Source organism: Staurois parvus, unplaced genomic scaffold (assembly GCF_062004578.1).
Source record: "Staurois parvus isolate SC_StPar_1 unplaced genomic scaffold, SC_StPar_1.0 ptg000965l, whole genome shotgun sequence".
In the NCBI taxonomy this organism is placed as follows: Eukaryota; Metazoa; Chordata; class Amphibia; order Anura; family Ranidae; genus Staurois; species Staurois parvus.
In genome coordinates this window covers 260767-286793 of record NW_028318761.1, presented here as the reverse complement: position 1 = coordinate 286793, position 26027 = coordinate 260767, and the positions used below count along the sequence as shown (strand labels likewise).

Genomic DNA, 26027 nt, shown 5'->3' with positions numbered 1-26027 from the left:
CGATCATCGCTGACAGAGAGCAGGGCTGCAGTAGCTGTGCTTTCTGTCAGTTCCCTGACAGCTCCAGGACACGCTGATCAGGACAGAAGAGTTTCTCTCTCCCGATCAGCGGTGTTCCCTGCAGTACACACCCCGCCCCCTAGTAAAACACTCCCCTCACACAGTTAACCCTTTCCCTGAATAATAAACTTAACCCCTTCCTCCCCAGTGCCATTAGTACAGTGTCAGTGTTTTTTTTTTTTGCACTGATCACTGTATTAGTGTTACTGGAGATGTCAGTGACCCCATGTCAGTACCCCCCAATGTAAGAATGTCCGCTGCAGTCCTGCCATAAGTCGCTGATCGCCGCCATTATTAGTATAAAAAAAAAACAAATTCCAGTATCTTTCCCGCCATTTGTAAACGCTATAACTTTCACGTAAACCAATTAATTTACACGTATTGGGTTTTTTAGCAAAGACATGTCGCAGAATGCATTTTGGCAGAAATTTATGACTACATTTGCTTTTTAAATTCTTTTTTACTGGACATGTTTTATAGCAAAAAGTCCAAAATATTGTTTTTTTTCCTTAAAATTGTCAGCCTTTTTTTATAGCGCAAAAAATAAAAACCGCACAGGCGATCAAATACCACCAAAAGAAAGCTCAATTTGTGGGGAAAAAAAAAAGATGTAAATTTCATTTATGTACCGTATTGCATGACCGCGCAATTGTCCGTTAAACTAGCGCAGTGTTGTATAGCAAAAAAATGGTGTAAATTGCAGTATCTCTCCCATAGTTTGTAGACGCTATAACTTTCACACAAAGCAATCAATATACACTTATTGGGATTTTTTTTATCAAAAACATGGAGCAGAATACATTTTGACCTAAATTTATAACTAACTTTGAGTTTACTATATATTTTTTATAGCTGAAAGTAAAAAATATTGTTTTTCTTTAAAATTTTTGGCCTTTTTTTGTTTATAGCGTAAAAAATAAAAAGCGCACAGGTGATCAAATACCACCGAAAGAAAGCTCTATTTGTGTGAAAAAAAGGACGTAAATTTTGTTTGGGTGCAGCATTGCAAGACCGCGCAATTATCAGTTGAACTAGTGCAGCGCCAAGAAGCAAAAAGAGGCGTGGTCATTAAGGGGGGTAAATCCTCAGGAGGGCAAGTGGTTAAAAGCTGGGAGAGGGTCTTCTGGGAGGAGAGAGTAAGTAGTTGTAGCATTTAAAATATTGTAACCTTCTGAAATGTAGTCACTTTTATTAAGGATCACCACCCCTCCCCCCTTATCAGCCGGTCTAATGACCAAATCCTTCTTCTGGAGGAGGGACTTCATGGCTTTGTTGATGCCGGCACCACCATGCGGCTGCTTAATGCGTATATTTACCAAATCTGTCAGGACTTTCTCTTTAAAGAGATTGATAAAAGAGTGATTGTGGTGGGGGGGTTGTAGGTGGATATTGTGGTGGGGGGGTTGTAGGTGGATATTGTGGTGGGGGGTTGTAGGTGGATATTGTGGTGGGGGGGTTGTAGGTGGATATTGTGGTGGGGGGGTTGTAGGTGGATATTGTGGTGGGGGGGTTGTAGGTGGATATTGTGGTGGGGGGGTTGTAGGTGGATATTGTGGTGGTGGGGGGGTTGTAGGTGGATATTGTGGTGGTGGGGGGGTTGTAGGTGGATATTGTGGTGGTGGGGGGGTTGTAGGTGGATATTGTGGTGGTGGGGGGGTTGTAGGTGGATATTGTGGTGGGGGGGGGTTGTAGGTGGATATTGTGGTGGGGGGTTGTAGGTGGATGCCTTGCGGAGATTTCAATGTACAAAGTGAATAGAGGAAACTTCGGTAGGAATTGGATTCTTGGCAAAATGCCTTTTGAGAGACAATTGTCTGGTAAACTCCCGTATATCAATGTAAGTTGTAATTTGTGACGTTTCTTGTCTGGGGATATTTTACACCTTTGTCCAATAAGTGTAATTCCTCCTTGGTAACTTCATTCTTACTCAAATTAAAAATGCCCTTGTCTATTAGAGTCTCCTTTTTGTTGTTGTGTCTGTTGCAGCGTCTGCCCCTCTCTTTCCCCTGTAGTGTCGCTCCTTTTTCGGACCCTTCCTTCCCCTAAAAAACACTGTTGTGTATTAGAGTTGTAATTATACTGTGTCCTCCCTAGGAGTGGAAGGAGGTGCCCTATGGGCTTGATACTGAGGTCTATTAGGTGGGCCTCTCCTATGATGGTTGGAATAGGATTGTGGTCCCCTTCGTTCATTATTTGGGGAAGGTTGGTATTGGGTGTGAGGAGAATGGTATGATGGGGATCCAGAGTAGGTATTGTCATGGTTTGGTCTAGAACCTTTGTTTTTAGATGTGGTATTTCTACCTGGATGCCATCTATGGTCTCTAGTCCATTCCTTAGCAGATCCGGAGAGGTAAGTGTGCATGGATGGGGTGTAGGTCAGTCCTTACCCTAGATGAAATCTCTCATACAGACACAATGGGACTCATGGGACTTTATAAAGAGGAACTCCAGAAAAACATATCAATAAAGAGCTTAAAATGTTTTATTCACAATCAGTATATAAATCATAAAACCCTCCCAGCAGGTGTACAAGGCCATGAAATCTCTCACAAAAGTCTATCAATGGACAATTCCTGGACAACAATCACCGTGGGACAGAATTCTGAGATGTTATCTCCTGTCCATTCCGTCTCTGTGAATGGGGCTAAAACACCGATGTCATTAGGAGATTTGCTGAGCCGGGGGAATGTTCTCCATCATTACAGAGCATTTCACACTTCATGTCTTTGGGGGCCTCTGATCTCCTTATGAACTGTTTCTTCCATGATGAAGATCAGCCATGGAGTATATCTGAGGTGTATATCAGGGTGTGCTTCTTCCCCACATGAGAGCTGGGATGTCCAGCAACATTCATCTAGAAGACATTTCCCGCACTAATACACCTCCAGGGTTGTGTGGGATCCATGATGTACAGGAAGACAGGACTTCAGTGAGGAACATTTCCCTCACTCAAGACAGGAAAGTGGCTTCTCCTCGTGTGAGATCTCTGATGTTTGTAAAGATGGGACTTCTGTGAAAAACATTTCCCACACTCAGGACAGGAATATGGCTTCTCCCCAGTGTGAGATTTCTGATGCGTAGAAAGATTGCACTTCTTTGAAAAACATTTTCCACACTCAGAACAGCAATATGGCTTTTCACCTGTATGCACTCTCTGATGTGTGTAAAGATTGGACTTCTCTGAAAAACATTTCCCGCACTGAAGACAGGAATACGGTTTTTCTCCTGTGTGAGATCTCTGATGTCTGACAAGTTCAAATTTTAGTACAAAACATTTCCCACACCAAGGACAGGAATACGGTTTCTCCCCTGTATGAGATCTTTTATGCCTATTAAGACTGCCCTTATTTGAAAAACATTTCCCACACTCAAGACAGGCATACGGTTTCTCCCCTGTATGAGATCTTTTATGCCTATTAACACTGGACTTATCTGAAAAACATTTCCCACACTCAAGACAGGCATACGGTTTTTCCCCCGTGTGGGATCTCTGATGTCTGACAAGTTCAAATTTTTGTACAAAACATTTCCCACACTCAAAACAGATACACAGTTTTTCCCCCGTGTGAGATCTTTTATGCCTATTAAGACTGCCCTTATCTGAAAAACATTTCCCACACTCAAGACAGGCATACGGTTTTTCCCCCGTGTGGGATCTCTGATGTCTGACAAGTTCAAATTTGTGTACAAAACATTTCCCACACTCAAAACAGAAACACAGTTTTTCTCCTGTGTGAGATCTTTTATGCTTATTAAGGCTGGATTTAGAATGGAAACATTTCCCGCACTCAGTACACGAGAAGCTCTTCCCTGTTGGAAGGCCGGCCGGGTCCCGCACAGTCTGAGGTTCCTCAGGATACGAGGAATCCGATGGTCCATCTACACTGGGTGGTGCCGGATGGACATTGGAGGGAGCCGGGTTTTCTCCTGGACTATACTGTGTGATGTCCTCATCTTCTACTTTCCAGTCTGGAGACAAAGTGAGACAATCCTCGGAGGTTTTCCTCATCTCCCGGCCATAGACTAAAATACAAAGACAAAGAGGATTACTAGACAGGAGCTGATTGGTTCCCCCAAACCAGGACTCCGCCCACATCAGGCAGCTTGGTCTCTGAGGAGCTTACAATTCCACCCTCAAGGGAACTAGAAAATGGCTCCTCTGATCTCCTACCAGGTCATTTCTTTATTCATGGACCTTAGTCAGAGAGTGAGGAAACAACCAGAACTGTCTTTTATAGGAGGGACAGTGATGAGGGGATTATAGGACGAGGGTCCCCACCCCCTCTATCACTCATCGCCATCTTCCCAACACAAGAAGTACTGCCCTTCCTTATTTAGTCCATGATTTAGTCATGAAGAACAGCGGGGCTGAGCCCCACCAGAGGTCAGAGAGTGAGGATGGGGGAGAACAACCAAGATGAAGACTGGACTGATCCTGAAGACCACCATCATTTACAGAGTAAGTCTTGCCGAAAAAAAGACAAAAGTCCACCCAGTTCAACCATTGAAAAAAAAATTATAATCTTACATCCAAAGTTGATGCATAGGAAGGCAAAAAAAACCCCCAGCAAAGCACGATCCAATTTGCTCCTGCTGGGAAAAGATTCCTTCCTGACCCCCCGAGAGGCAATCGGATATTCCCTGGATCAACTTTCCCTATAAATGTTATATCCAGTTATATTCTGTGTATCCAAGAAAGAATCCAGGACTTTCCTACAGCAATTCCCCCCTTATGTATTATACATGGAGATCATATCCCCCCTTATGTATTATACATGGAGATCATATCCCCCCCTTATGTATTATACATGGAGATCATATCCCCCCCTTATGTATTATACATGGAGATCATATCCCCCCCTTATGTATTATACATGGAGATCATATCCCCCCCTTATGTATTATACATGGAGATCATATCCCCCCCTTATGAATTATACATGGAGATCATATCCCCCCTTATGTATAATACATGGAGATCATATCCCCCCTTATGTATAATACATGGAGATCATATCCCCCCTTATGTATTATACATGGAGATCATATCCCCCTTATGTATTATACATGGTGATCATATCCCCCCTTATGTATTATACATGGAGATCATATCCCCCCTTATGTATTATACATGGAGATCATATCCCCCCCTTATGTATTATACATGGAGATCATATCCCCCCTTATGTATTATACATGGAGATCATATCCCCCCTTATGTATTATACATGGAGATCATATCCCCCCTTATGTATTATACATGGAGATCATATCCCCCCCTTATGTATTATACATGGAGATCATATCCCCCCCTTATGTATTATACATGGAGATCATATCCCCCCCTTATGTACTATACATGGAGATCATATCCCCCCTTATGTATTATACATGGAGATCATATCCCCCCTTATGTATTATACATGGAGATCATATCCCCCCTTATGTATTATACATGGAGATCATATCCCCCCTTATGTATTATACATGGAGATCATATCCCCCCCTTAATCTCCTCTTCTCAGTAGAGAATACATTCAGTTCCTCTAATCTCTCCTCATAGCTGATCTCCTCCATGCCTCGTATCAGTTTGGTTGCCCTTCTCTGTACTTTCTCCAGTTCCCCAATGTTCTTTTTGTGAATTGGAGCCCAAAACTGAACTGCATATTCCAGGGGGGGGGGGGAGTGATATCTCTCTCTCTGGAGTCTATACCTGTCCCAGATCCTTCTCCACCATTGACCCCCCCAGTTGTACCCCCCTAGTATGTATGATGCATGCATATTCTTAGCCCCCCAAGTGCAGGACCTTACATTTATCACCATTAGCCCTCATTGGCCCCATAGTCCCCCCAATTACACAGAGCATTGAGGTCGGCTTGTAAGTTGGAGACATCCTGTAAGGACGTTATTCCCCGGCACAGCTTGGTGTCATCTGCAAAGACTGGAATGGGGTTTATAATCTCACACCCCATATTGTTTATATATATATTAATAAGTAAGGGTCCCAACACTGATCCCTGGGGTACCCCACTAATAACACTGAACCTTGGGGTACCCCACTAATAACACTGAACCCTGGGGTACCCCACTAATAACACTGAACCTTGGGGTACCCCACTAATAACACTGATCCCTGGGGTACCCCACTAATCACACTGAACCTTGGGGTACCCCACTAATCACACTGAACCTTGGGGTACCCCACTAATCACACTGAACCTTGGGGTACCCCACTAACAACACTGAACCTTGGGGTACCCCACTAACAACACTGAACCTTGGGGTACCCCACTAATCACACTGAACCTTGGGGTACCCCACTAATCACACTGAACCTTGGGGTACCCCACTAATCACACTGAACTTTGGGGTACCCCACTAACAACACTGAACCTTGGGGTACACCACTAATAACACTGAACCTTGGGGTACACCACTGACACCCCCAGACCATTCAGAGTATGAATCATTACCCACTACTCTCTGAATACGATCTTTTAGCCAGTTTTCTGTCCATTTACATTCAGATTTTTCCAGCCCATAGACTTTACCTTACACATTAGCCGTGTGTGGGGAACTGTGTCCAAGTATACCACATCCACCACCACCCCTCTGTCCAAGTATACCACGTCAACCACCACCCCTCTGTCCAAGTATACCACGTCCACCGCCACCCCTCTGTCCAAGTATACCACGTCCACAGCCACCCCTCTGTCCAAGTATACCACGTCCACCGCCACCCCTCTGTCCAAGTATACCGTGTACCCCCCCACCCCTCTGTCCAAGTATACCACGTCCACCGCCACCCCTCTGTCCAAGTATACCACGTCCACCGCCACCCCTCTGTCCAAGTATACCACGTCCACCGCCACCCCTCTGTCCAAGTATACCACGTCCACCGCCACCCCTCTGTCCAAGTATACCACGTCCACCGCCACCCCTCTGTCCAAGTATACCACGTCCACCGCCACCCTTCTGTCCAAGTATACCACGTCCACCGCCACCCCTCTGTCCAAGTATACCACGTCCACCGCCACCCCTCTGTCCAAGTATACCACGTCCACCGCCACCCCTCTGTCCAAGTATACCACGTCCACCGCCACCCCTCTGTCCAAGTATACCACGTCCACCGCCACCCCTCTGTCCAAGTATACCACGTCCACCGCCACCCCTCTGTCCAAGTATACCACGTCCACCGCCACCCCTCTGTCCAAGTATACCACGTCCACCGCCACCCCTCTGTCCAAGTATACCACATCCACCGCCACCCCTCTGTCCAAGTATACCACGTCCACCGCCACCCCTCTGTCCAAGTATACCGCGTCCACCCTTCTGTCCAAGTATACCACGTCCACCGCCACCCTTCTGTCCAAGGTTTTGCTCACCCCCTCATAAAAGAAATCAGATTTGTGTGACAACTTCTGTCTTTCATGAATCCATGCTGTCTGTGGCTTACAATATTTGTTTCCAGCAAGATCTCCTCTCTGTGGTCTTTTATTAAACTCTCCAGTATCTTCCCAACTATAGAAGTTACACTAACAGGTCTATAATTACTTGGGAAAGATTTTTTCCCCTTTATAAATATTGGCCCCACATTGGCCTTACACCAATCCAGTGGTACTATGCCAGTCATTAAAGAGTCCCTAACAATGAGAAACAATGGCTGTGAGATGACAGAGCTGAATTCTTTAAGGCCCCGTGGGTGTCTGCCATCCGGTCCAGGGGCTTTATTCACCTTTATTCTGTCTAAATATTTCTGGATCATATCAATTGTGAGCCAATGTGGATCATCTGGGGGGTGTCAGTACCACCCCCCATTATGGACAAGAGCCCCCCCCCCCCCCATGCTCCTTTGTATACACAGAGCTGAAGAAGGGATTTCATACATTGTCCTTCTCTTTGTCCCCAGTCACCCCCTCTAGATGGTTCTGTAAAGGGCCTACATGCTGGGACCGGACCTTTCTACTATTCATATATTGGAGGAATGTTTTGGGGTCGTCCTGATATCTTTCTGTCGTTTGTTTTCAGTTTTTGCCTTTATTTCCTTTTTGCATCTTCTGTTCTATTCTTTGTAATGTGTAAACGATGATCGCGTTCCTTCATTGTTATATTTTAATATTCTGCAATGTGGTCACATACAGCCTTTTTGAAGAACTCCCATTTCTGTGTTGTGTTCATCGATGCCAATATTCCCTCCCAGTATAAGTCTTGGAGAGCAGCTCTCTGCCTTGGAAAATTAGCTCTCTTGAAATTGAGCATTTTTATTTTTCCCGTATGTGCTCGCTGTTTACAGCTAACAATAAATGAAATCATGTTATGGTCACTGCTACCCAGATGTTCTTTTATATGGACATTCATAATAAGATCTGCATGGTTGGAGATGACCAGGTCCAGCAGAGCATCATTCCTAGTTGGGGCCTTTATGAACTGGATCATAAAATTGTCCTGTAGTAGGTCTATACTTTCTTTGCTCTTTAACTGTTACGCCAGTCACTTTCCGGGTAGTTACCATCCCCCATTATTATCACTGTCCCAGCCCTTGCAGCCCTTTCCATCTGTGGGAGGAGCTGAGTCTCCACCTCCTCATTAACACTGGGAGGCCTATAACAAACTCCAATGATGACCTTTGTAGTACCGCCCCCATGTGCAGTTCCACCCATAATACTTCAGCCTCATCACACTCTCCATCAACTAGGTCCTCTTTCACACTCGCTCTGAGATCACTTCTCACATAGAGACAGACACCACCCCCTTTCCTATTTCCCCCGTCTCTCCGAAAGAGAACTGAGCCAGGAATATGAATGGCCCAGTCATGTGAGGAATGAAGCCAAGATTCAGCAATACCAATTCAATCCTAGTTCTCTTCATGCACCAAACCTTCCAACTCACCTATTGTGCTGGGCAGACTTCTGACATTGGTGAACAAACACTTTCATTCTTTGACACCTTGCCATTCACCGACACCTCGTCCATTCACCGACAGCTCGTCCATTCACCGACACCTCGTCCATTCACCGACACCTCGTCCATTCACCGACACCTCGTCCATTCACCGACACCTCGTCCATTCACCCAACATTGGGTTTTTGGGTTGGGGAACTTCAGAAAGTACAGAGAAGGGCAACTAAACTGATAAGAGGCATGGAGGAGATCAGCAGAACTGAATTTATTCTCTCTTAAGAAGAGGACATTAAGGGGGATATGATCTCCATGTATAATACATAAGGGGGGGATATGATCTCCATGTATAATACATAAGGGGGGGGGGGTATGATCTCCATGTATAATACATAAGGGGGGGGTATGATCTCCATGTATAATACATAAGGGGGATATGATCACCATGTATAATACATAAGGGGGATATGATCACCATGTATAATACATAAGGGGGATATGGTCACCATGTATAATACATAAGGGGGATATGATCTCCATGTATAATACATAAGGGGGATATGATCTCCATGTATAATACATAAGGGGGGATATGATCACCATGTATAATACATAAGGGGGGGATATGATCACCATGTATAATACATAAGGGGGGGATATGATCTCCATGTATAATACATAAGGGGGATATGATCTCCATGTATAATACATAAGGGGGGATATGATCTCCATGTATAATACATAAGGGGGGGATATGATCACCATGTATAATACATAAGGGGGGGATATGATCACCATGTATAATACATAAGGGGGGGATATGATCACCATGTATAATACATAAGGGGGGGATATGATCACCATGTATAATACATAAGGGGGGGATATGATCACCATGTATAATACATAAGGGGGGGATATGATCACCATGTATAATACATAAGGGGGGGATATGATCTCCATGTATAATACATAAGGGGGGGTATGATCTCCATGTATAATACATAAGGGGGATATGATCACCATGTATAATACATAAGGGGGATATGATCACCATGTATAATACATAAGGGGGGATATGATCTCCATGTATAATACATAAGGGGGGGATATGATCTCCATGTATAATACATAAGGGGGGGATATGATCTCCATGTATAATACATAAGGGGGGATAGGATCACCATGTATAATACATAAGGGGGGATATGATCACCATGTATAATACATAAGGGGGGATATGATCACCATGTATAATACATAAGGGGGGGATATGATCTCCATGTATAATACATAAGGGGGATATGATCACCATGTATAATACATAAGGGGGGATATGATCTCCATGTATAATACATAAGGGGGGATATGATCTCCATGTATAATACATAAGGGGGGATATGATCTCCATGTATAATACATAAGGGGGGGATATGATCTCCATGTATAATACATAAGGGGGATATGATCACCATGTATAATACATAAGGGGGGATATGATCTCCATGTATAATACATAAGGGGGGATATGATCTCCATGTATAATACATAAGGGGGGATATGATCTCCATGTATAATACATAAGGGAGGGGATATGATCTCCATGTATAATACATAAGGGGGGGATATTATCTCCATGTATAATACATAAGGGGGGGATATTATCTCCATGTATAATACATAAGGGGAGGATATTATCTCCATGTATAATACATAAGGGGGGGGGGGTATGATCTCCATGTATAATACATAAGGGGGGGGATATGATCTCCATGTATAATACATAAGGGGGGATATGATCTCCATGTATAATACATAAGGGGGGATATGATCACCATGTATAATACATAAGGGGGGGTATGATCTCCATGTAAATTACATAAGGGGGGGATATGACCTCCATGTATAATACATAAGGGGGGGATATGATCACCATGTATAATACATAAGGGGGGGATATGATCACCATGTATAATACATAAGAGGGGGATATGATCACCATGTATAATACATAAGGGGGGATATGATCTCCATGTATAATACATAAGGGGGATATGATCTCCATGTATAATACATAAGGGGGGATATGATCTCCATGTATAATACATAAGGGGGGATATGATCTCCATGTATAATACATAAGGGGGGATATGATCTCCATGTATAATACATAAGGGGGGATATGATCTCCATGTATAATACATAAGGGGGGGATATGATCTCCATGTATAATACATAAGGGGGGATATGATCTCCATGTATAATATATAAGGGGGGGGATATGATCTCCATGTATAATACATAAGGGGGGGGATATGATCTCCATGTATAATACATAAGGGGGGGGGGGATATGATCTCCATGTATAATACATAAGGGGGGGGGGATATGATCTCCATGTATAATACATAAGGGGGGGGGATATGATCTCCATGTATAATACATAAGGGGGGGGGATATGATCTCCATGTATAATACATAAGGGGGGGGGATATGATCTCCATGTATAATACATAAGGGGGGGGATATGATCTCCATGTATAATACATAAGGGGGGGGATATGATCTCCATGTATAATACATAAGGGGGGGGATATGATCTCCATGTATAATACATAAGGGGGGATATGATCTCCATGTATAATACATAAGGGGGGATATGATCTCCATGTATAATACATAAGGGGGGATATGATCTCCATGTATAATACATAAGGGGGGATATGATCTCCATGTATAATACATAAGGGGGGATATGATCTCCATGTATAATACATAAGGGGGGATATGATCTCCATGTATAATACATAAGGGGGGATATGATCTCCATGTATAATACATAAGGGGGGATATGATCACCATGTATAATACATAAGGGGGGATATGACCTCCATGTATAATACATAAGGGGGGGGGGGTATGATCTCCATGTATAATACATAAGGGGGGGGGTATGATCTCCATGTATAATACATAAGGGGGGATATGATCTCCATGTATAATACATAAGGGGGGATATGATCTCCATGTATAATACATAAGGGGGGGATATGACCTCCATGTATAATACATAAGGGGGGGATATGATCACCATGTATAATACATAAGGGGGGGATATGATCACCATGTATAATACATAAGAGGGGGATATGATCACCATGTATAATACATAAGGGGGGATATGATCTCCATGTATAATACATAAGGGGGATATGATCTCCATGTATAATACATAAGGGGGGATATGATCTCCATGTATAATACATAAGGGGGGATATGATCTCCATGTATAATACATAAGGGGGGATATGATCTCCATGTATAATACATAAGGGGGGATATGATCTCCATGTATAATACATAAGGGGGGATATGATCTCCATGTATAATACATAAGGGGGGGATATGATCTCCATGTATAATACATAAGGGGGGATATGATCACCATGTATAATACATAAGGGGGATATGATCTCCATGTATAATATATAAGGGGGGGGATATGATCTCCATGTATAATACATAAGGGGGGGGATATGATCTCCATGTATAATACATAAGGGGGGGGGGATATGATCTCCATGTATAATACATAAGGGGGGGGGGGGATATGATCTCCATGTATAATACATAAGGGGGGGGGATATGATCTCCATGTATAATACATAAGGGGGGGGGATATGATCTCCATGTATAATACATAAGGGGGGGGGATATGATCTCCATGTATAATACATAAGGGGGGGGGATATGATCTCCATGTATAATACATAAGGGGGGATATGATCTCCATGTATAATACATAAGGGGGGATATGATCTCCATGTATAATACATAAGGGGGGATATGATCTCCATGTATAATACATAAGGGGGGATATGATCTCCATGTATAATACATAAGGGGGGATATGATCTCCATGTATAATACATAAGGGGGGATATGATCTCCATGTATAATACATAAGGGGGGATATGATCTCCATGTATAATACATAAGGGGGGATATGATCTCCATGTATAATACATAAGGGGGGGATATGATCTCCATGTATAATACATAAGGGGGGATATGATCACCATGTATAATACATAAGGGGGATATGATCTCCATGTATAATACATAAGGGGGGGGGGTATGATCTCCATGTATAATACATAAGGGGGGGGGGGTATGATCTCCATGTATAATACATAAGGGGGGATATGATCTCCATGTATAATACATAAGGGGGGATATGATCTCCATGTATAATACATAAGGGGGGGTATGATCTCCATGTAAATTACATAAGGGGGGGATATGACCTCCATGTATAATACATAAGGGGGGGGATATGATCACCATGTATAATACATAAGGGGGGGATATGATCACCATGTATAATACATAAGAGGGGGATATGATCACCATGTATAATACATAAGGGGGGATATGATCTCCATGTATAATACATAAGGGGGATATGATCTCCATGTATAATACATAAGGGGGGATATGATCTCCATGTATAATACATAAGGGGGGGATATGATCTCCATGTATAATACATAAGGGGGGGATATGATCTCCATGTATAATACATAAGGGGGATATGATCTCCATGTATAATACATAAGGGGGATATGATCTCCATGTATAATACATAAGGGGGGATATGATCTCCATGTATAATACATAAGGGGGGATATGATCTCCATGTATGATACATAAGGGGGGATATGATCTCCATGTATAATACATAAGGGGGGATATTATCTCCATGTATAATACATAAGGGGGGGGGATATTATCTCCATGTATAATACATAAGGGGGGGGATATTATCTCCATGTATAATACATAAGGGGGGGGGGATATTATCTCCATGTATAATACATAAGGGGGGGGGGGATATTATCTCCATGTATAATACATAAGGGGGGGGGATATTATCTCCATGTATAATACATAAGGGGGGATATGATCTCCATGTATAATACATAAGGGGGGATATGATCTCCATGTATAATACATAAGGGGGGATATGATCTCCATGTATAATACATAAGGGGGGATATGATCTCCATGTATAATACATAAGGGGGGATATGATCTCCATGTATAATACATAAGGGGGGATATGATCTCCATGTATAATACATAAGGGGGGATATGATCTCCATGTATAATACATAAGGGGGGATATGATCTCCATGTATAATACATAAGGGGGGATATGATCTCCATGTATAATACATAAGGGGGGGATATGATCTCCATGTATAATACATAAGGGGGGGATATGATCTCCATGTATAATACATAAGGGGGGGATATGATCTCCATGTATAATACATAAGGGGGGATATGATCTCCATGTATAATACATAAGGGGGGATATGATCTCCATGTATAATACATAAGGGGGGATATGATCTCCATGTATAATACATAAGGGGGATATGATCTCCATGTATAACACATAAGGGGGGATTGCTGTAGGAAAGTCCTGGATTCTTTCTTGGATACACAGAATATAACTGGATATAACATTTATAGGGAAAGTTGATCCAGGGAATATCCGATTGCCTCTCGGGGGATCAGGAAGGAATCTTTTCCCAGCAGGTGCAAATTGGATCGTGCTTCCTCTGGATCAACTGTGGATGTAGGATTATAATTTTTTTTCCTATGATTGAACTGGATGGACTTTTGTATTTTTTCAGCCAGACTATGTAACTATGTTATTGACTCCTCCCTCATTATCACTTTCTGTTTAAGGGTCCAAAGTTGGAGGATGTTATCACATTATTATCACCATGTAAAAGTCTGTGCTCCAATCACATCATCCGATATAAAATGTCCAGCTGGGAGGAAATGGGTGCAAAATAATGAAGGCCAATGTAATGTACAACTTATCATATAGGATACAAAAGTTAGGACTATACAGTATTATTTTTTTTTTTTAGGATTTCTTCTATATTCATCTGGTGATCTAGCCAGTAAATCTGTTTTATAAAAACTCTGCAGCAGAATGTATCAGTTCCAGGGATGAGGCAGACCATTTACCACTGACAGGGGGCTTACAATGAGCAGCTTTTATTTATTCATGTAAAACTTTTAACCCAAAAGGAAAACCTGTTTGATGTAACTGATTATGAAGTGTGAGCTGGAGTTTGGCTTCAATTAGTTCCGTTTGGTAAACCTGCTAATACATCTAACACTCCCCTCCCCCCAGACTGACCATGCTGCTGTCTCCAGAGTGGGGGCGCTCTAATACAGAAGGTGTGTTACTGGCCAGATCACCAGGTGAAAACAGAGTGGAAAAAAGCCAAAGAAAAGGAATGCAGCCACCACACCCAATGATTGGTAAGCTGCAATATGGGACATTTGTGGTTTAATATCCCTTTAGTTTGGTTGGTGAAATCTCATCCTATGTCCAGTGATAGCAGTGACATCTACTGGCCACAGTGAGATATCACAAGACAACCTAAACTTAGGGAGAAACCAAGTGAAGAACTATACAATCAGCCTGAGCCAAGTACAGCCCAGCCACAAACTAACACCCCCTGGGGTGATTGGGTTTTGTATTGTGGTGGAAGTACAGCCCAGCCACAAACTAAACCCACATAGTAGCCTCTAGTTAGGACAAGGGGCGACACTAATAAATAGTATAAATTGGTATTTAGTAAATAGAGATCACTTACAGTGGTTGTAAACCTCAGACATGGAATATGAACAAAGCATATCCCTCTACAGTGTGTACTTGTATCAGTCCAGAGCATTAAGTGCAATTTCTTTCTACTGCCTCCTTTCTCTGCAATCAGCATGAATCACTTATGACAAGTATTCCTGACACCAGGAGAAAAGGGGGTGTGAAGGGGGTGTGTCCCTTCCCACCGATCATCTCTCAAAGCTCACCTCAATGAGCTCTGAAGAGAGTGACTTCAGCTCTCTGACTCCTTTTTTCTGACTTCTCAGACAAGCTGTATAAAATTCTGGAATTTGAACAAATATAGAGAAGATTTTGCTACAGATAAACCGGTTCAACGTATGTAGGAGGATGTGTTGTATCTCTGTGTAATACCTGAGGCCAGTCACTTCTCTGGGTATATGGAGGGTTTGCAACCACTTTAAATGTTTACTGTAGACAAGTTGCAGAGATCCCACACCGCTGCCTCCCATCTCCTGAGACTGCACTCAGTGACTTGGGTCTGAGACTATACAGACATATCCCTCCACCCGGCACAGCCAGCAGACCACAGAGCAAGGAACCCTGGGAGAATTGTTCTGTCAGAGATCTTACTAGATCTGGACATGGGGGAGAAGATCCAAATCACATGTCCCAGGAGCCTAGGTCAAATAATGCTGCCAGCTGAACCCCAGAACCTCCATAAATCCAGTCTAGAGACATAATTGTGTCTGCAGCACAGAGAAGGAAGATTATCCGAGAGAAATCCAGGAATACAGGACGGGGAACACAGCTCAGGAAAGTGACCAGGGGATTACAGGCTGGGTGTAAATAGAAAATAACATCTTATTACCTCCTCTGCTGCCACTTCCAACAATGTCTCCTCTCTGCTTCATACCACATGGAACTTCCTGTCTTTATTCCAGATGACTTCCTGTTTGTACCTGACATCACTTCCTGTCTGTGTTCCAGAACTTCCTGTCTTGGTATAAGTGGGATCACCATCTTGTGTGGTTCAGAGGAACTGCAGCCCCAAGAAACATCTCATAATAACCATTCCTGCATTGTATCCACCTTACAGGGATACTACAGAAGTTCAAAAATAACTAAAAAAGTAAGAAAAAATAAATATGGCCCTTATGCAACAAGCAGTTTAACAAAGATATTTTATTACACATAGAGAAGTCTTAAAGACACAGAACACAAGATAACAATAAAGGTACACATAATAAAACAGATCTTTTGGGTAAAGAAGATGTAGAAATAAGCCCTAAAGTATAATAATATCTATCAATCCACTCATAATGAAGATGTTAGACATAAATGACAAGGATGTAATGGTCACAGAGGAATGGTGGTGGAGATCTCTCAAAGTAAGAACACTTCCTTGAATGGTTCTATAAATAAAGAATGAATCCTGGAGGGAATAAAGCTGTAAAGCAATAAATAATATATAAACTGGGCCATCCACTTCATCCATAAAGACATTGTGATTGAAGATCTTCTAGATCACATAGAAGGAGGACTCATCCATGATTTCATACATTTGTTTGGAAGGATAGAACAATCCTCAGAAGGGAACATGTAGGATGACAGGAAAGGCTCCTGACTGGTGAGATCCTCCAAACATAATGATGACATCCATGAACTGGAGCGAGCTCGTTGGGGTGATAAAGCCAATCTGGAAACACTGTGTAGACGTTCTCCAAGAACTCAGCACACTCCAGGTGTGGAGAAAGTCTCCAGGTGGGTTTAGCCTGTCATTTATCATAGGTAGAAATGTCCACACATGGACTTCCACAGGGACCCCCGAGACTACATATAGAACCTGTACAGTGTCCTCAGGTCTCCAGGTGGGTTTAGCCTGTCATTTATCATAGGTAGGAATTTCCACACATGGACTTCCATAGGGACCCCCGAGACTACATATAGAACCTGTACAGTGTCCCCAGGTCTCCAGGTGGGTTTAGCCTGTCATTTATCATAGGTAGGAATTTCCACACATGGACTTCCATAGGGACCCCCGAGACTACATATAGAACCTGTACAGTGTCCCCAGGTCTCCAGGTGGGTTTAGCCTGTTATTTATCATAGGTAGAAATGTCCACACATGGACTTCCACAGGGACCCCGAGACTACATATAGAACTTGGAGGTACCTGTGAAATGGAATATATAACTTGTAGTGTCCCCAGGTCTTCAGGTGGGTTTAGTCTGTAATTAATAATGCACAAATGCCCATATATATGGATTTCTACAGGGACCACCAAAACCATTCTGCATAGCTTGGATGTCACCAATATTACTAGGAGCCCATAAAGCAGATGACCATATAAAGATATAAAAGTCCAATCACTGCCATGGAACTTTAGATTAAAGGAACTTCGTTCCAGTCACACCATTCATTTTTTACATGTAAGGACCAAGTTGGTGTTGGTGAATAACTAGCAAAAAATAGGAGCATGGGGGAGGGGAGAGGGGGAATAGAAGAAGCAGGAAAACAAAGAGATCTTAGTCAAGGAGGGGGTATAGGAAGGGAACGGGTTGGGGAGGGAGGTTCTCCACAAATGGGGCAGAAAACAATATACTAGAATAAGAGCAGGATGGATAAACAATAGAGGAAAGTGACTATAAAATTGTTAACCTTTCCAAGGTGATTCGTTTTCTTTCTAAGAGTTTGAGGTTTTGCTCTGTTATGAAAGGTTCGAGTGAAGCAGTTAAAGATTTCTATTTATTTAGCAGTAAGTTTGTCTTGAAAGCATTACATTCCACAAACAATAGACAAGATGATCCTTTAATGGACTGATAAAAGATTGGCCCCATCTCTCCAGAAAGGAGTACAGAGCTTTAGGAGATGTTGTTGCCCGATGACAGGAAAGTCATGTAGAGGATATTGAAGATGATTTAGCTGACATGGCTTTAGAACTGGTGGAGGAAATTCAGAGATACGAGAATGGTGAGGAACACATGGTCCTGTCCAGAGTAGATGATGAGGGGTTTTATGTTACATCTTTTTCTTTTCCCCCTTGTTGGCAGTAGCTGGAGTTCAGTGTTCTGTGGCTGCAGTTACCAGAGAATTAAAAATGGTGAATTTTGGAAAGATGGCATATGATAATCTTATGGGAGAAGAATGTGTTGCTTTGGAACAGCTTAAGAACTTCCGTGACATTGTGATCAAGCCTGCCGACAAGGGTGGAGCCTTGTCATCATGGAGTGAGAAAAACATTTATTGATGTGTCAAAAGATTTTTAGATATAAGGAATGGTACACTAAGATAACAACCATCAACATGGAGAATGGTCAGAAGATCCTCTTTGATGTGGTTGAGGAACCTGTATTTTTTACCATAAATATAATTTGGATATTTTCTCTGGTGGTGGGGGGCTGTCAGGTTTGCTGTACGGGGCCCCGTGATATCTAACAGTGGCCCTGGGTGTATGCTTGTGTCTGTGCCACCTGTATAGTTAGGAAGAGCAATAACTTCTGTAGCAATTGTACATACAGAGATGGACTCGGTCATCCATCTTGCTAAAGATCCTCCATCTTGTATCATTCTCTCTCCCTCCAATCCCCGTCCCTCAGGAATGTGGTCTGTGTGTATGCTGAGTTCACAAGGCATCAGGCCCAGCTGGATAGCTTCATGGTTATAAACCCCAATTAGCCTGGGCCCAGTATGTCTGTGAGACTCTTGCTTGGAGTTGATCGTAAAGCTATAAACCAGTCCTTCACTGGTCATGAAAGACATTCCGAGATAACAGTAAAACATACATCCTATTTAAAAGCACTTTTCCCTACAATTTCATGTCTTAAGATAGAAAATACTTACAATGAAACCAAGCATATATTCTGAGAGGTCACTTTAATACAAGTCACCTGATACCTTACACCCCTAGTTAAAGTCTACAGGAGAGCAGAAAGCCATATAGTTCTAGCTGAAATAGTAAGATATGGCATATTTGATGTCTGGACGTTCAGGATATCATTCTGCATATTAATCTACTAGTGGCTAGGCTGCTACATGCACCTAGGCAAGGTTATTGACCATGATATAACTTGAGAGGGATTTTGGTTCTAGCTTGGGTCTCCGCCTAGACCCCCTCCCCAAATGAGGCCATTGGCCCTTGGATTCAGAGCCACCCCCTGCTGGGGGACTACAAAATAGGCTGTCAGGCCTGAGAGAAGTAAGATGAAGAATTCTCCCTTTTTAACATCAGGAACCAACTTAGTAAAACGGAACCCTTTTGCTCTGACACTTGATCTGCTTAAACCAAGGCTGACGGCAAGTCTTCTACCTCCCTAAACTTCTTTCTGTTATCTCTCTGTTGTGCTATTGCTCTCTGTATTTATATATATATATATATATATATATATATATATATATATATAGTTGTGTTCAAAATACTAGCAGTCAGACATCACTAACCGGATCAATCACTGTTTTTGGTGGAAATGATATTTCTACATGGCAAATAATTTCCTAGCAGGTGTAGTAGAGTAATAGAAATCCAACAGACCCGACAGTCATGACATGCATGCTGCTGATTCTGTGTCATTGAATCACTCATTGAAAGGGGCGTGTTCAAAATAATGGCAGTGTGGAGTTCTATTAGTGAGGTCATTCATTCTTTGATAAACAGGTGGCAATTATTGCCCTTATTTAAGGAAGGAAGGCAGCAAATGTTGTACATGCTGGTTACAGGGCATTTCTCTCCGAAATTCTGAGGAAAATGGGTTCCAGACATTGTTCAGAAGAACAGCGTACCTTGATTAAAACGTTGATTGGAGAGGGGAAAACATATAAAGAAGTGCAGAAAATGATCGGCTGCTCAGCTAAAATGATGGCAAATGCTTTAAAATGGCAACCAAAACATGAAAGACGTGGAAGAAAGCGCAAAACTAGCATTGGAATGGATAGAAGAATAGCCAAAATGGCGCGGACTCAGCCAACAATCAGCTCCAGGAAGATGAAAGAAGGTGTGACGTTCCCTGTGAGGACTGTTACAATTAGAAGACGCCTATGTGAAGCCAAGCTATCTGCAAGAAGTCCCCGCAAAGTCCCACTGTTGGGAAAAAGACGTGCTGAAGAGCTTACAATCTGCCAAAGAGCACATTGACTGGCCTAAAGAGAAATGGCACAACATTTTGTGGACTGATGGAAGTAAGATTGTTCTTTTTGGGTCTAGTGGGCGGAGACAGTTTGTCAGACGACCCCCAAACACTGAATTCAAGCCACAGTACACTGTGAAGACCGTGAAGCATGGTGGTGCAAGCATCATGATATGGGGATGTTTCTCATACTACGGTGTTGGGACTATTTATCGCATACCAGGGATCATGGATCAGTTTGAATACATCTGAATACTTGAAGAGGTCATGCTGCCTTATGCTGAGGAGGAAATGCCCTTGAAATGGGTGTTCCAACAAGACAACGACCCCAAACACACCAGTAAACGTGCAACATCTTGGTTCCAGACCAACAAGATGGACGTTATGGAGTGGCCAGCCCAATCCCCGGATCTTCATCCAATAGGAAACTTGTGGGGTGACATCAAAAATGCAGTTTCTGAGGCCAAACCAAGAAATAGAGAAGAACTGTGGAATGTGGTCCAATCATCCTGGGCTGGAATACCTGATCACAGGGGCCAGAAGTTGGGTGACTCCATGCAACACAGATGTACAGCAGTTCTCAGAAACAGTGCGACTACAACCAAATATTCATGAAGTCATTCAAAGGAAAGCAAAATCTTCAAACATTTCTCAGTTTATATAGTGAATGTTTGAGTTTGTAAAGAAGAATACAAACATTGCGATTTTTTTGAACCGTCTAATATTCACTTTTCTTCAATTTTTTTAGAGGAACAACACAAATTTGATGTATTTTTCTTCATGTTTTGATTTGGAATAGAATGTGTCGTGTTCCCAATGCATTTGTGTGGATGGAAATAAAAGCTACTAGAAAGATTTTGAGCTTTAGTCACTTTTTTCAACACACTGCTATTATTTTGAACACAACTATGTATATATATTGGCTATATCTTTTTCTGTAAATATTTTTATTGCACCATTTTGACCTTTTTATTAATAAATCCTATTTTCTGAAAAGTGTTGAACTGTTTCTAAAGCTCTTTAATGCAAACTAAGAATCCCTGTCTCTGAAGAGCGCTACTGTGTGTTTTAAACTTCTGCATACATTTGCCTGCGGTGACAGTGTGTATACAGACGCTTATTCCAACATCACAGTGTTATTGCTAATATTGGCGAGTTTCCTCCTACTCTGTACAAAAGGTGGTGGTGGCAGTGTGAAGGGTTAATTGCATAATTAACCTGACCCAGTAACAATCGCTCTGAGGTTGCGGTACATAGATTGTGGTCCATTGGCTGGAAAATCTTTGTGCAGGGTGCAGCTGAGCGTGGCATTGTTATGCACGTGACAGCGCGGTTTTAGATTGGCTAGTCCTTTGGTCACGAGTTGGGGAGAAGGGCTGGGGGTCTGACACCGCGACCGTCACAACTTCTTCTATGGATTACCTTGAACCTCTGCTATGTACCTCAATGTGTCTAGGAATTGGACATGTTTTCAACTGAAAATACAATTATTAGTAATATTTCCCCTGCAAATGAGGTACAGCTCCTCGGTGGAGAACAGCGATCTCGCCATGTCCAGATGTGGTCTGGAATTCCACAAAAGAACAATTCACAAAACTAAAAAATAGACTTGCAAATTACCACTAAACTCTCCTAACTACACTCCCATCCACTCACACTCACCACTTCTGGGTGTGTGCAAACATCCTTCCGCCAACATCATGAAGTATTTCTGGTATGACAGCTGCTCTAGCGCCTCCTCCAATAGCCGTCTTGGCGTTTATTTGTGCACCATAGCAATTTTCCATGTGGCTCCATTGTGTATAGGACATTGGTGAATGTATGTTTGCAGCTCTACTGTGTATATGACATTGGTGAATATATATTTGCCGGTAAAGGCCCAAAGTCAACATAAATTGAGGGCCCAATGTATTACTGTTAAGAGGATTGTAGAAAAAGAATAGCTAGCTGCACATTGAACACGACCTATTCATTGGTAAATAACATGGTCTTGTGGTGCAATAGGGGGCTTTTGGTTGGTTAGTTTGGACATACGTGCACATGTGCGCTCTAACAAGGAAGATTTGGGCAAATTATATAGCTAGCAAAATATAAGTGTTAGGGGTGCTAGTATATTGAACTTGAACATGGAATAACCCCTCCACAAAAAATAAATAAACATAGTCCAAATGTTTATTGATCAAATACATAGTCCACGTTTATTTGGACAGCAGCAACAAGTAGGTACATTCAATTTCTTGGTGGGACAAAAAAAAAAAGCAGGATTGATGTTGCTAAAATAGAATGTTCCTGCTCATAAGAGCTTACAATCTAAAAGACTATACTTCTAATGAACTGTGCTTTCACAGGTTACAGCAGAAAACAAACGGTTAATATGAATCACGTAATAGGCTTATCTATCCACAAAACAAGCTGCAGATCAAAATATCAATATAAAAATACATACGTGCCAGAATAAAACACCTTCCACCTCCCCAAATCCCCCACACATACATTTCTCATCAGGTTTGTCTGCATTTCAGTCTAAATAAAGCAAACTATAGCCAAGTGCAGATTTGGAAGAGTGTTAGGATTACAATGCAAAGATAATAAACACAATCATTGTACAATAACACACAAACACACCTTAGATGGAAAAAAATGCAAAACATTTACAGCCCACATCAAAACACAGCGTGAGTGTGGCCTGGGGCAATTCACCACAATATCTCTTCCTCCCCCAAACCACTACAGACAAGGACTTGCAGAAATAATGTGCCTGTACAAGGCAAATTTTGCCACTACTGAATCTTTTTACATAACATAGGCCACACCCACCACTGTCATTCATTGGGTCAGAGAAAGTGTTTGCACCTGATGAATCCTCTTCCCACCTGCGGTAACCCTTGGTATACAGGCCCCACAAATCAGAGTCAGAAAGAAAGCCACAGTGACGTGTACCTGTGCAGCATACAACAGAACATTGAACAGGGATGTATAAGGGAACCCTATTGGCAATATTTCTTGGCCCTATGGGCACAATTCACTCCAGATTATCGCATGAGTTAAGGCAGTCACATGACCACATCTCGCATGCAATACTGAAAATGTCAATTCACTTTTGCTAGTATGCGGCAATTCCCATAAATCGGAAAAACACTCAGGAAATGAAACATAAAAAGGCCTTACACCGCGGTCACATCAAAGCCGATTTACAAATTGTGCAACTTACAGTGAAGATGCTGATTTCCTTGTGATTTGCAAGACATCTGACACAGATATCTTTGCAAATCGCCACAAAAGTAGTACATGTATTACTATAGAAATCAGTGTCGGAAACGCACCCATGTGACCGCTCTAATAGCAGGCAATAGGGTGCGACTTGGCATACGATTTGCAAGTTGCTTGTCATGCAAATCACATGCCAAGTCGCACTCAATGTGAACGCTATTAGAGCGTTTATATTGGTGTGATTCAAACTTGGTTGGAGCGGCAACAATTTCTAAAGTAATAAATACACTACTTTTCATGCGCCTATCAGTGCCGCCTAACAGTGCCTCCTCATCAGTGCCACCTATCAGTGTCCATCAGTGCAGCCTATCAGTGGCCATAAGTGCAGTCTCATTAGTGCACATCAGTGAAGGAGAAAATTCACTTATTTACAAAATTCTATAACAAACACAAAGAAAAAACTTTTTTTTCCCAAAACTTTCAGTTTTTTGGTTTAAGAAAAATAAAAAACCCGAGGTGATTAAATACCACCAAAATAAAGCTCTGTCACAAAAAAAATGATAAAAATGTCATATGGGTACAGTGTTGCATGACCGCGCAATTGTCAAAGTGTGACAGTGCTGAAAGCTGGAAATTGGCCTGGACAGGAAGGGGGCATACGTGCCCTGTAGGCTTGTGGTTAAAGGACTTGTCAAAGACCCTGTACTGTGTTTTTTTTACACTACACTTTTTTTTTGTGAATTAGTAGCGGTACCATGTAGCGCATACTCATTCACGTAGGGGGATGCCGGGATCTGGGGGCCCCCTTGTTAAAGGGGGCTTCCAGATTCTGATAAGCCCCCCACCCACAGACCCCCACAACTACCAGAAAGGGTTGTGGGGAAGAGGCCCTTGTCCCCATCAACATGGGGACAAGTGCTCTGGGGGGGAGCCCCCCTGCCCCAAAGCACCCCATGTTGAGGGCATGTGGCCTGGTATGGTTCAGGAGGGTGGGGCACTCGCTCATCCCCCTTTCCTGACCTGCCGGGCTGCATGCTCGGATAAGGGTCTGGTATAGATTTTGGGGGGACCCCACACCATTTTTTTTATCCCTTAATATTCATACAGACCCGAAGGGCTTGGTATGGATGGGAGGGGGGACCCCACGCTGTTTTTTTTTTTTTTTGCAGACGTTTATTTTTAGATACAGCTGTCAAAATAAAAAATTATCTAGACCTTCAAAATAAGTAAAATCATTACAGAAATAATTATAAAGGATAAGAAACAAAAATAGAATCACTAGAACTAAGGAAATCAAATTAGAATACATAAAGATCTGCCTGGCTACAAATGATGCTGGTTGTCACACACAGGAGATGCGACCGAGTGCCGGCTGTCAGAGGACTCCACACACAGGAGACGCGACCGAGTGCCGGCTGTCAGAGGACTCCACACACAGGAGACGCGACCGAGTGCTGGCTGTCAGAGGACTCCACACACAGGAGACGCGACCGAGTGCTGGCTGTCAGAGGACTCCACACACAGGAGACGCGACCGAGTGCTGTCTGTCAGAGGACTCCACACACAGGAGAAGTGACCGAGTGCCGGCTGTCAGAGGACTCCACACACAGGAGACGTGACCGAGTGCCGGCTGTCAGAGGACTCCACACACAGGAGACGCGACCGAGTGCCGGCTGTCAGAGGACTCCACACACAGAAGTGACCGAGTGCCGGCTGTCAGAGGAATCCACACACAGGAGACGTGACCGAGTGCCGGCTGTCAGAGGACTCCACACACAGGAGACGTGACCGAGTGCCGGCTGTCAGAGGACTCCACACACAGGAGACGTGACCGAGTGCCGGCTGTCAGAGGACTCCACACACAGGAGACGTGACTGAGTGCCGGCTGTCAGAGGACTCCACACACAGGAGATGCGACCGAGTGCCGGCTGTCAGAGGAATCCACACATAGGAGACGTGACCGAGTGCCGGCTGTCAGAGGACTCCACACACAGGAGACGTGACCGAGTGCCGGCTGTCAGAGGACTCCACACACAGGAGATGCCACCGAGTGCCGGCTGTCAGAGGACTCCACACACAGGAGA

At 42.9% G+C, this 26027-nt stretch overlaps 1 pseudogene; it reads right to left on the bottom strand.

Moving 5' to 3' along the window:
• Positions 1 to 3005: 3005 nt before the first annotated feature.
• LOC149441608 (uncharacterized) overlaps positions 3006 to 26027 on the bottom strand; it is a 33307-nt pseudogene continuing 10285 nt past the window's right edge.